Source organism: Triturus cristatus, chromosome 12, assembly GCF_964204655.1.
Source record: "Triturus cristatus chromosome 12, aTriCri1.1, whole genome shotgun sequence".
Classification (NCBI taxonomy): Eukaryota; Metazoa; Chordata; class Amphibia; order Caudata; family Salamandridae; genus Triturus; species Triturus cristatus.
The window spans coordinates 727,197,635-727,209,820 of record NC_140595.1 but is presented as its reverse complement, the minus strand read 5'-3'; the positions used below and the strand labels follow the sequence as shown (position 1 = coordinate 727,209,820).

The 12,186-nt window shown below is 40.5% G+C and overlaps 4 non-coding genes across 4 annotated transcripts; all 4 read right to left on the bottom strand.

Annotated features, from left to right (window-relative positions):
• Nucleotides 1-1,566: 1,566 nt before the first annotated feature.
• On the bottom strand, nt 1,567-1,638 carry TRNAH-GUG (transfer RNA histidin (anticodon GUG)). Its single transcript has one exon. It is a non-coding gene; the product is annotated as a tRNA-His (tRNA).
• A 1,281-nt stretch (nt 1,639-2,919) lies between these two features.
• TRNAS-AGA (transfer RNA serine (anticodon AGA)) lies at nt 2,920-3,001 on the bottom strand. The gene has a single exon. It is a non-coding gene; the product is annotated as a tRNA-Ser (tRNA).
• Nucleotides 3,002-6,941: 3,940 nt separating this feature from the next.
• On the bottom strand, nt 6,942-7,023 carry TRNAS-AGA (transfer RNA serine (anticodon AGA)). The gene has a single exon. It is a non-coding gene; the product is annotated as a tRNA-Ser (tRNA).
• Nucleotides 7,024-10,963: 3,940 nt separating this feature from the next.
• Nucleotides 10,964-11,045, bottom strand: TRNAS-AGA (transfer RNA serine (anticodon AGA)). The gene has a single exon. It is a non-coding gene; the product is annotated as a tRNA-Ser (tRNA).
• Nucleotides 11,046-12,186: the final 1,141 nt, after the last annotated feature.

Below are 12,186 nucleotides of genomic sequence, written 5' to 3'. Positions count from 1 at the left end.
AGGACTGGATCCTAGATTCAGTCCTGGGACAGTTCTTGGAAACAAGTGAGTAAATTCGTTTTAGTTACTGTTGTGACTTTTAAGCAATATTTTGCTATTTTAAAAGTTGACACTTACAAACTTTTGCTGATCAAATTACCAATGTTATCCTATGGAAGGAAATTCACTTAGCAGGTAAGTGGGGTTATGGTTACGTTTTCTAGGTCAGTGTTGGATCCTAGATCCAGCACTACTGTACCACCTGTAAGCAGTTGAGAAACTGCGTTTAAGTTATACAGGCGATTTTTAAGGAATATTTACATGTTTGCAAAATCGACACTTAGAAGAAATTTTACAGAAAAACAGTCAATGGTTTCCTATGGAAGAAAATTCAAGTTACGGGTAAAGTACGTTCTCGTTACTTTTGTAATCCAGTGCTGGGCTCCTAGGCTCAGTACTGGGACATCTATCTAAAACAGGTAAACAATTACGTTTTCACAGTTGGTACGATTTTTAAAGAATATTTGTAAGTTTCAAAAATCGACACTTAGAAAATTTTCAGCAAAAAGCAGGCAATGATATCCCATGGAAGGAAATTCGTGTTACTGGTAAGTACGGTTAAAATTACTTTTCAGGGTCAGTACCGAGCTCCAAGATGCATCACTGAGGTCTCTCCTGATAACAGGTGAGTAAATCAGAATTCGTTGTTCGGCTGATTTTAGATGAATATTTTAAAGTTCCAAAACTCCACACCACTTAGAAGAATTTCCAAGTGAAACCACTCAATGTTAGCCTATGGAAGAAAAGTGAGTTATCGGCTTTTAGGTAAGTACTCGACTGGCAGAGTTATGGTTCTGGGCATAGACTCAGGGGTCTCCCAGGGGAGTCCCAGCCTACTTGCCAAGCCTTAAACTCCCCTTTTATTACATATAATTTACACCTAAGGTAGGCCCTAGGTAGTCCTAGGTGCATGATGCTATGTAAGTAAAAAATAAGATATGTACTTTGGTGGTTCGCGTGTCCTGTAAGTACCAAACAGTCTATTTCATTTTTCACTACTGTGAGGTCTACCCCTCTCATAGGTTAGCTCTGTGTATTCCCCTATACTTTTAATTTGGTAATTCCATATCGGAGAGGAGTAGCTTTATTTATTTATTGAAAATCCTACTTACTGGTGAGGTTGGATTTAACTTTACTATTTTAGAAATGCCACTTTTAGAGAGTGAACATTTCTCTGCACTTACTGCTCTATTTGCCTGAAACCTGGCCCCAATACACGTCTGGATTGGGCTGGGTGACAGCAAAATGTGTGCCTTCCCTCTAGAGAGCCACAACACAGGTCACTCAACTGCACCTGGGGGGTGATCTCCGCTCCCCCTCCACCCCCAATAGGTTCAAGAACGATAATTTATGTAAGTAAATACATTATAGCTACAGCTTATAATCATGCGAGTTTAAATCATTTGTTGTTAGTTGGTTTAAATATTTGAAAGGATCTGTTTTTAATAGACATTTTACAAAAACCACTGGCTCATTTGCTAATTCTGTAAAATTAACACCCAACTGCCGTGACATTGCCAACCACAATGCCGTGACTCGGATTCGAACCGAGGTTGCTGCGGCCACAACGCAGAGTACTAACCACTATACAATCACGGCGAGCTACTTGGGCTCAACTACATACAGTGACATGGAGAATTTATAATTCGGAACACTCAGGGCTGTTCCTGTGATAGGCTGGATGTATTCATTGCTTCCTCATTCCTCATTCAGAGGCTGCGTCTCCTCAGTGGTTGATAGGCTGAAACCGTTTCCTGGCCGCCTGCTTGTGAAATGCCAGGAGTCAAAGATCACACATTACACTTGCGGACCTGTGATGGGACACCAATGCAGAGAAACCCACCTGGCACAGACCTTCTATTCTGTCTATTAGACCTGCATCTTCCCTGCACCTTTCAAGCCATTTGTATGTGAAGCAAGAAAGAGTTAGAGAGTGATCCATCTACACTTTTATAGGGAGGATGTCGCCGTGAGCTCCTCCCAGCTAATCACACGAACAGCAGAAAAGCAAGATAAATACACAGTTGAGGGGTGGGCTGCATGGTTATGTTTTTGAGTAAATATTGAAACTGACCTCAGTGGCTCATTAGCAGAGCTGCGGCTAATGACTGGTGCCAAATCATGATGAAGCAAGCACCATGGCTCGTAGGGGACCCACAACACGCTTTTCTTAGCTCACTGAATTAAAGTATAAACTTCCGCCGTGTGTGAGTGGTAAAGGCTTGTTAATATGGTTCCTTTTCCAATTCAAGTCTGACAACAAGAGGCAGGAACCACGTGGCTTCGGAAGCTCAGGAAAGTAGCCACCAACCACAGAGAAAGAGAGAACTGGCAGTATGAGAGGTGGAGAAAACAGAAGCGGGAGCAAGGAGCTCAAATGAGATTGATGGCGTTTAAATAGAGCGCGTAAAGGAATAGTTACACAGCTAAGAAATGGGAAAGACAGACTAGGGAAAAAAACACAGAAAGAGCCTGTAGATGAAATTCTCTTCCTGGGACAGCAGGTTAAGAGAAATTACACATGGGGAGGTTAAGCATGTAACACGGGGGAGAATAAAAAAGAAAATGCAGTTTTACGAAGTGTGTTTGCCAATCCAGCCAGCACTTTTGTTCTATTTCTCTCTTTGCGTCTTTTATTGGTAAAGTAACTTTCAAGTGCATGCGCAGGTATGAATGAGAGAGCAACCGTATAATAATTTGAAGCGTTTACACCAGTGCTAAAGTAGGAATGAGGTGTAGCAAAGACATGAAAGAGGTAACGATAACAAATATGTGGAGAGGCAATAGTGACACAAAAATAAGCCACCTATTTATAAAACTGAAATGGAAGAAATACTAAAGGTTAACTTCTGAAATTGTAGCCGATAATAAAAAGCTTCTCGTTGTTGGCAGGATTCGAACCTGCGTGGGGATACCCCAATGGATTTCTAGTCCATCGCCTTAACCACTCGCCCACAACAACTTGCTGTAAGCTGCCTACAAATATTTTGTTTGAAAGTTTTGAAGTTTTCCCACATCAAAGTACTGATATTCTGCAATGCGCTTTTTAAAAACAATGTTTTTTTCATCATGCACGTTCTGTCCTAAAAACAAAAATTGCATGAGTATATCTCTGGATCTGTAAAAGGATACGCTTGCATTCAAACTCTCGTGTGGCACTCAATTTTTTGGACCCTGTTGCACTCTGTTTTTGCGCTGCTTTTAGTCTACGACCCATATTACAGAAGTCAACCATCTCTGAGTATTTGGGACTCCTTTGTAAGTGCCTTATCTTTAATCCTTGAAAAGCTCTATAATAAAGGGGTCTGTCAAAGATTGCTTGAATGGAAGATAAAAGAAGGCCCACTTGTCTCACCAAATGCAGTAGAATAACCTGATGTTTTACTCATGTTATCCTTAGTTCAGTTTTTGTTAGACCTGGCATCCTTAAGGTGGCCTACCAGCAACCTTTTTGCTTTTCACCTCACGTTTTGCTGTATCTTTATGTTGGCCTTAGGACTCTAATCACTTTATCACTACTGTGAGAAAGTGGCTCTGTATATACTGTTCCCAAATAGGTACAGTGTGCACAGAGTCCCCAGTCCCCAGAGGTTTGGCAGAGGCTAAAGTTAGATATAACCTTACTCTCTAAAGTGGTAGCTTGCCGAGCAGTAAGGCAGTATCAGAGTACAGTGTAAAACATTTGTTGTACACACTCAGTCAGCAAATGGTCTCACACACTCAAGAACTGAACTCTAGGCCATTGGTTTGCATACAAAAGATATTGTTGTTTTATTTTAGAACCAACAATAGGTATCAAAATATACTTTCTCAGAATGAGATGCTTTAGTTAAATACTTTGCAATAGGCAATTGACTTTTGCAGGTCATAGTTACAGTTTATTGCAATAGGCAACACAATTTGAATCACAATAATACATTGAGCTCAATGGGAATTTTAAGTTATATGCAATTAATTACTTTCAGGATTACTTTTCTAAATCCAGGACTGGATCCTAGATTCAGTCCTGGGACAGTTCTTGGAAACAAGTGAGTAAATTCGTTTTAGTTACTGTTGTGATTTTTAAGCAATATTTTGCTATTTTAAAAGTTGACACTTAGAAACTTTTGCTGATCAAAATACCAACGTTATCCTACGGAAGGAAATTCACTTAGCAGGTAAGTGGGATTATGGTTACTTTTTCTAGGTCAGTGTTGGATCCTAGATCCAGCACTACTGTACCACCTGTAAGCAGTTGAGAAACTGCGTTTAAGTTATACAGGCGATTTTTAAGGAATATTTACATGTTTGCAAAATCGACACTTAGAAGAAATTTCACAGAAAAACAGTCAATGGTTTCCTATGGAAGAAAATTCAAGTTACGGGTAAAGTACGTTCTCGTTACTTTTGTAATCCAGTGCTGGGCTCCTAGGCTCAGTACTGGGACATCTATCTAAAACAGGTAAACAATTACGTTTTCACAGTTGGTACAATTTTTAAAGAATATTTGTAAGTTTCAAAAATCGACACTTAGAAAATTTTCAGCAAAAAGCAGGCAATGATATCCCATGGAAGGAAATTCGAGTTACTGGTAAGTACGGTTAAAATTACTTTTCAGGGTCAGTACTGAGCTCCAAGATGCAGCACTGAGGTCTCTCCTGATAACAGGTGAGTAAATCAGAATTCGTTGTTCGGCTGATTTTAGATGAATATTTTAAAGTTCCAAAACTCCACACCACTTAGAAGAATTTCCAAGTGAAACCACTCAATGTTAGCCTATGGAAGAAAAGTGAGTTATCGGCTTTTAGGTAAGTACTCGACTGGCAGAGTTATGGCTCTGGGCATAGACTCAGGGGTCTCCCAGGGGAGTCCCAGCCTACTTGCCAAGCCTTAAACTCCCCTTTTATTACATATAATTTACACCTAAGGTAGGCCCTAGGTAGTCCTAGGTGCATGATGCTATGTAAGTAAAAAATAAGATATGTACTTTGGTGGTTCGCGTGTCCTGTAAGTACCAAACAGTCTATTTCATTTTTCACTACTGTGAGGTCTACCCCTCTCATAGGTTAGCTCTGTGTATTCCCCTATACTTTTTATTTGGTAATTCCATATCGGAGAGGAGTAGGTTTATTTATTTATTGAAAATCCTACTTACTGGTGAGGTTGGATTTAACTTTACTATTTTAGAAATGCCACTTTTAGAGAGTGAACATGTCTCTGCACTTACTGCTCTATTTGCCTGAAACCTGGCCCCAATACACGTCTGGATTGGGCTGGGTGACAGCAAAATGTGTGCCTTCCCTCTAGAGAGCCACAACACAGGTCACTCAACTGCACCTGGGGGGTGAGCTCCGCTCCCCCTCCACCCCCAATAGGTTCAAGAACGATAATTTATGTAAGTAAATACATTATAGTTACAGCTTATAATCATGCGAGTTTAAATCATTTGTGGTTAGATGGTTTAAATATTTGAAAGGATCTGTTTTTAATAGACATTTTACAAAAACCACTGGTACATTTGCTAATTCTGTAAAATTAACACCCAACTGCCGTGACATTGCCAACCACAATGCCGTGACTCAGATTCGAACCGAGGTTGCTGCGGCCACAACGCAGAGTACTAACCACTATACGATCACGGCAAGCTACTTGGGCTCAACGACATACAGTGGCATGGAGAATTTATAATTCGGAACACTCAGGGCTGTTCCTGTGATAGGCTGGATGTATTCATTGCTTCCTCATTCCTCATTCAGAGGCTGCGTCTCCTCAGTGGTTGATAGGCTGAAACCGTTTCCTGGCCGCCTGCTTGTGAAATGCCAGGAGTCAAAGATCACACATTACACTTGCGGACCTGTGATGGGACACCAATGCAGAGAAACCCACCTGGCACAGACCTTCTATTCTGTCTATTAGACCTGCATCTTCCCTGCACCTTTCAAGCCATTTGTATGTGAAGCAAGAAAGAGTTAGAGAGTGATCCATCTACACTTTTATAGGGAGGATGTCGCCGTGATCTCCTCCCAGCTAATCACACGAACAGCAGAAAAGCAAGATAAATACACAGTTGAGGGGTGGGCTGCATGGTTATGTTTTTGAGTAAATATTGAAACTGACCTCAGTGGCTCATTAGCAGAGCTGCGGCTAATGACTGGTGCCAAATCATGATGAAGCAAGCACCATGGCTCGTAGGGGACCCACAACACGCTTTTCTTAGCTCACTGAATTAAAGTATAAACTTCCGCCGTGTGTGAGTGGTAAAGGCTTGTTAATATGGTTCCTTTTCCAATTCAAGTCTGACAACAAGAGGCAGGAACCACGTGGCTTCGGAAGCTCAGGAAAGTAGCCACCAACCACAGAGAAAGAGAGAACTGGCAGTATGAGAGGTGGAGAAAACAGAAGCGGGAGCAAGGAGCTCAAATGAGATTGATGGCGTTTAAATAGAGCGCGTAAAGGAACAGTTACACAGCTAAGAAATGGGAAAGACAGACTAGGGAAAAAAACACAGAAAGAGCCTGTAGATGAAATTCTCTTCCTGGGACAGCAGGTTAAGAGAAATTACACATGGGGAGGTTAAGCATGTAACACGGGGGAGAATAAAAAAGAAAATGCAGTTTTATGAAGTGTGTTTGCCAATCCAGCCAGCACTTTTGTTCTATTTCTCTCTTTGCGTCTTTTATTGGTAAAGTAACTTTCAAGTGCATGCGCAGGTATGAATGAGAGAGCAACCGTATAATAATTTGAAGCGTTTACACCAGTGCTAAAGTAGGAATGAGGTGTAGCAAAGACATGAAAGAGGTAGCGATAACAAATATGTGGAGAGGCAATAGTGACACAAAAATAAGCCACCTATTTATAAAACTGAAATGGAAGAAATACTAAAGGTTAACTTCTGAAATTGTAGCCGATAATAAAAAGATTCTCGTTGTTGGCAGGATTCGAACCTGCGCGGGGATACCCCAATGGATTTCTAGTCCATCGCCTTAACCACTCGGCCACAACAACTTGCTGTAAGCTGCCTACAAATATTTTGTTTGAAAGTTTTGAAGTTTTCCCACATCAAAGTACTGATATTCTGCAATGCGCTTTTTAAAAACAATGTTTTTTTCATCATGCACGTTCTGTCCTAAAAAAAAAATTGCATGAGTATATCTCTGGATCTGTAAAAGGATACGCTTGCATTCAAACTCTCTTGTGGCACTCAAGTTTTTTGGACCCTGTTGCACTCTGTTTTTGCGCTGCTTTTAGTCTACGACCCATATTACAGAAGTCAACCATCTCTGAGTATTTGGGACTCCTTTGTAAGTGCCTTATCTTTAATCCTTGAAAAGCTCTATAATAAAGGGGTCTGTCAAAGATTGCTTGAATGGAAGATAAAAGAAGGCCCACTTGTCTCACCAAATGCAGTAGAGAAACCTGATGTTTTACTCATGTTATCCTTAGTTCAGTTTTTGTTAGACCTGGCATCCTTAAGGTGGCCTACCAGCAACCTTTTTGCTTTTCACCTCACGTTTTGCTGTATCTTTATGTTGGCCTTAGGACTCTAATCACTTTATCACTACTGTGAGAAAGTGGCTCTGTATATACTGTTCCCAAATAGGTACAGTGTGCACAGAGTCCCCAGTCCCCAGAGGTTTGGCAGAGGCTAAAGTTAGATATAACCTTACTCTCTAAAGTGGTAGCTTGCCGAGCAGTAAGGCAGTATCAGAGTACAGTGTAAAACATTTGTTGTACACACTCAGTCAGCAAATGGTCTCACACACTCAAGAACTGAACTCTAGGCCATTGGTTTGCATACAAAAGATATTGTTGTTTTATTTTAGAACCAACAATAGGTATCAAAATATACTTTCTCAGAATGAGATGCTTTAGTTAAATACTTTGCAATAGGCAATTGACTTTTGCAGGTCATAGTTACAGTTTATTGCAATAGGCAACACAATTTGAATCACAATAATACATTGAGCTCAATGGGAATTTTAAGTTATATGCAATTAATTACTTTCAGGATTACTTTTCTAAATCCAGGACTGGATCCTAGATTCAGTCCTGGGACAGTTCTTGGAAACAAGTGAGTAAATTCGTTTTAGTTACTGTTGTGATTTTTAAGCAATATTTTGCTATTTTAAAAGTTGACACTTAGAAACTTTTGCTGATCAAATTACCAATGTTATCCTATGGAAGGAAATTCACTTAGCAGGTAAGTGGGGTTATGGTTACTTTTTCTAGGTCAGTGTTGGATCCTAGATCCAGCACTACTGTACCACCTGTAAGCAGTTGAGAAACTGCGTTTAAGTTATACAGGCGATTTTTAAGGAATATTTACATGTTTGCAAAATCGACACTTAGAAGAAATTTCACAGAAAAACAGTCAATGGTTTCCAATGGAAGAAAATTCAAGTTACGGGTAAAGTACGTTCTCGTTACTTTTGTAATCCAGTGCTGGGCTCCTAGGCTCAGTACTGGGACATCTATCTAAAACAGGTAAACAATTACGTTTTCACAGTTGGTACGATTTTTAAAGAATATTTGTAAGTTTCAAAAATCGACACTTAGAAAATTTCCAGCAAAAAGCAGGCAATGATATCCCATGGAAGGAAATTCGAGTTACTGGTAAGTACGGTTAAAATTACTTTTCAGGGTCAGTACTGAGCTCCAAGATGCAGCACTGAGGTCTCTCCTGATAACAGGTGAGTAAATCAGAATTCGTTGTTCGGCTGATTTTAGATGAATATTTTAAAGTTCCAAAACTCCACACCACTTAGAAGAATTTCCAAGGGAAACCACTCACTGTTAGCCTATGGAAGAAAAGTGAGTTATCGGCTTTTAGGTAAGTACTCGACTGGCAGAGTTATGGTTCTGGGCATAGACTCAGGGGTCTCCCAGGGGAGTCCCAGCCTACTTGCCAAGCCTTAAACTCCCCTTTTATTACATATAATTTACACCTTAGGTAGGCCCTAGGTAGTCCTAGGTGCATGATGCTGTGTAAGTAAAAAATAAGATATGTACTTTGGTGGTTCGCGTGTCCTGTAAGTACCAAACAGTCTATTTCATTTTTCACTACTGTGAGGTCTACCCCTCTCATAGGTTAGCTCTGTGTATTCCCCTATACTTTTTATTTGGTAATTCCATATCGGAGAGGAGTAGCTTTATTTATTTATTGAAAATCCTACTTACTGGTGAGGTTGGATTTAACTTTACTATTTTAGAAATGCCACTTTTAGAGAGTGAACATGTCTCTGCACTTACTGCTCTATTTGCCTGAAACCTGGCCCCAATACACGTCTGGATTGGGCTGGGTGACAGCAAAATTTGTGCCTTCCCTCTAGAGAGCCACAACGCAGGTCACTCAACTGCACCTGGGGGGTGAGCTCCGCTCCCCCTCCACCCCCAATAGGTTCAAGAACGATAATTTATGTAAGTAAATACATTATAGCTACAGCTTATAATCATGCGAGTTTAAATCATTTGTTGTTAGATGGTTTAAATATTTGAAAGGATCTGTTTTTAATAGACATTTTACAAAAACCACTGGTACATTTGCTAATTCTGTAAAATTAACACCCAACTGCCGTGACATTGCCAACCACAATGCTGTGACTCGGATTCGAACCGAGGTTGCTGCGGCCACAACGCAGAGTACTAACCACTATACGATCACGGCGAGCTACTTGGGCTCAACGACATACAGTGACATGGAGAATTTATAATTCGGAACACTCAGGGCTGTTCCTGTGATAGGCTGGATGTATTCATTGCTTCCTCATTCCTCATTCAGAGGCTGCGTCTCCTCAGTGGTTGATAGGCTGAAACCGTTTCCTGGCCGCCTGCTTGTGAAATGCCAGGAGTCAAAGATCACACATTACACTTGCGGACCTGTGATGGGACACCAATGCAGAGAAACCCACCTGGCACAGACCTTCTATTCTGTCTATTAGACCTGCATCTTCCCTGCACCTTTCAAGCCATTTGTATGTGAAGCAAGAAAGAGTTAGAGAGTGATCCATCTACACTTTTATAGGGAGGATGTCGCCGTGAGCTCCTCCCAGCTAATCACACGAACAGCAGAAAAGCAAGATAAATACACAGTTGAGGGGTGGGCTGCATGGTTATGTTTTTGAGTAAATATTGAAACTGACCTCAGTGGCTCATTAGCAGAGCTGCGGCTAATGACTGGTGCCAAATCATGATGAAGCAAGCACCATGGCTCGTAGGGGACCCACAACACGCTTTTCTTAGCTCACTGAATTAAAGTATAAACTTCCGCCGTGTGTGAGTGGTAAAGGCTTGTTAATATAGTTCCTTTTCCAATTCAAGTCTGACAACAAGAGGCAGGAACCACGTGGCTTCGGAAGCTCAGGAAAGTAGCCACCAATCACAGAGAAAGAGAGAACTGGCAGTATGAGAGGTGGAGAAAACAGAAGCGGGAGCAAGGAGCTCAAATGAGATTGATGGCGTTTAAATAGAGCGCGTAAAGGAACAGTTACACAGCTAAGAAATGGGAAAGACAGACTAGGGAAAAAAACACAGAAAGAGCCTGTACATGAAATTCTCTTCCTGGGACAGCAGGTTAAGAGAAATTACACATGGGGAGGTTAAGCATGTAACACGGGGGAGAATAAAAAAGAAAATGCAGTTTTATGAAGTGTGTTTGCCAATCCAGCCAGCACTTTTGTTCTATTTCTCTCTTTGCGTCTTTTATTGGTAAAGTAACTTTCAAGTGCATGCGCAGGTATGAATGAGAGAGCAACGGTATAATAATTTGAAGCGTTTACACCAGTGCTAAAGTAGGAATGAGGTGTAGCAAAGACATGAAAGAGGTAGCGATAACAAATATGTGGAGAGGCAATAGTGACACAAAAATAAGCCACCTATTTATAAAACTGAAATGGAAGAAATACTAAAGGTTAACTTCTGAAATTGTAGCCGATAATAAAAAGATTCTCGTTGTTGGCAGGATTCGAACCTGCGCGGGGATACCCCAATGGATTTCTAGTCCATCGCCTTAACCACTCGGCCACAACAACTTGCTGTAAGCTGCCTACAAATATTTTGTTTGAAAGTTTTGAAGTTTTCCCACATCAAAGTACTGATATTCTGCAATGCGCTTTTTAAAAACAATGTTTTTTTCATCATGCACGTTCTGTCCTAAAAACAAAAATTGCATGAGTATATCTCTGGATCTGTAAAAGGATACGCTTGCATTCAAACTCTCTTGTGGCACTCAAGTTTTTTGGACCCTGTTGCACTCTGTTTTTGCGCTGCTTTTAGTCTACGACCCATATTACAGAAGTCAACCATCTCTGAGTATTTGGGACTCCTTTGTAAGTGCCTTATCTTTAATCCTTGAAAAGCTCTATAATAAAGGGGTCTGTCAAAGATTGCTTGAATGGAAGATAAAAGAAGGCCCACTTGTCTCACCAAATGCAGTAGAGAAACCTGATGTTTTACTCATGTTATCCTTAGTTCAGTGTTTGTTAGACCTGGCATCCTTAAGGTGGCCTACCAGCAACCTTTTTGCTTTTCACCTCACGTTTTGCTGTATCTTTATGTTGGCCGTAGGACTCTAATCACTTTATCACTACTGTGAGAAAGTGGCTCTGTATATACTGTTCCCAAATAGGTACAGTGTGCACAGAGTCCCCAGTCCCCAGAGGTTTGGCAGAGGCTAAAGTTAGATATAACCTTACTCTCTAAAGTGGTAGCTTGCCGAGCAGTAAGGCAGTATCAGAGTACAGTGTAAAACATTTGTTGTACACACTCAGTCAGCAAATGGTCTCACACACTCAAGAACTGAACTCTAGGCCATTGGTTTGCATACAAAAGATATTGTTGTTTTATTTTAGAACCAACAATAGGTATCAAAATATACTTTCTCAGAATGAGATGCTTTAGTTAAATACTTTGCAATAGGCAATTGACTTTTGCAGGTCATAGTTACAGTTTATTGCAATAGGCAACACAATTTGAATCACAACAATACATTGAGCTCAATGGGAATTTTAAGTTATATGCAATTAATTACTTTCAGGATTACTTTTCTAAATCCAGGACTGGATCCTAGATTCAGTCCTGGGACAGTTCTTGGAAACAAGTGAGTAAATTCGTTTTAGTTACTGTTGTGATTTTTAAGCAATATTTTGCTATTTTAAAAGTTGACACTTAGAA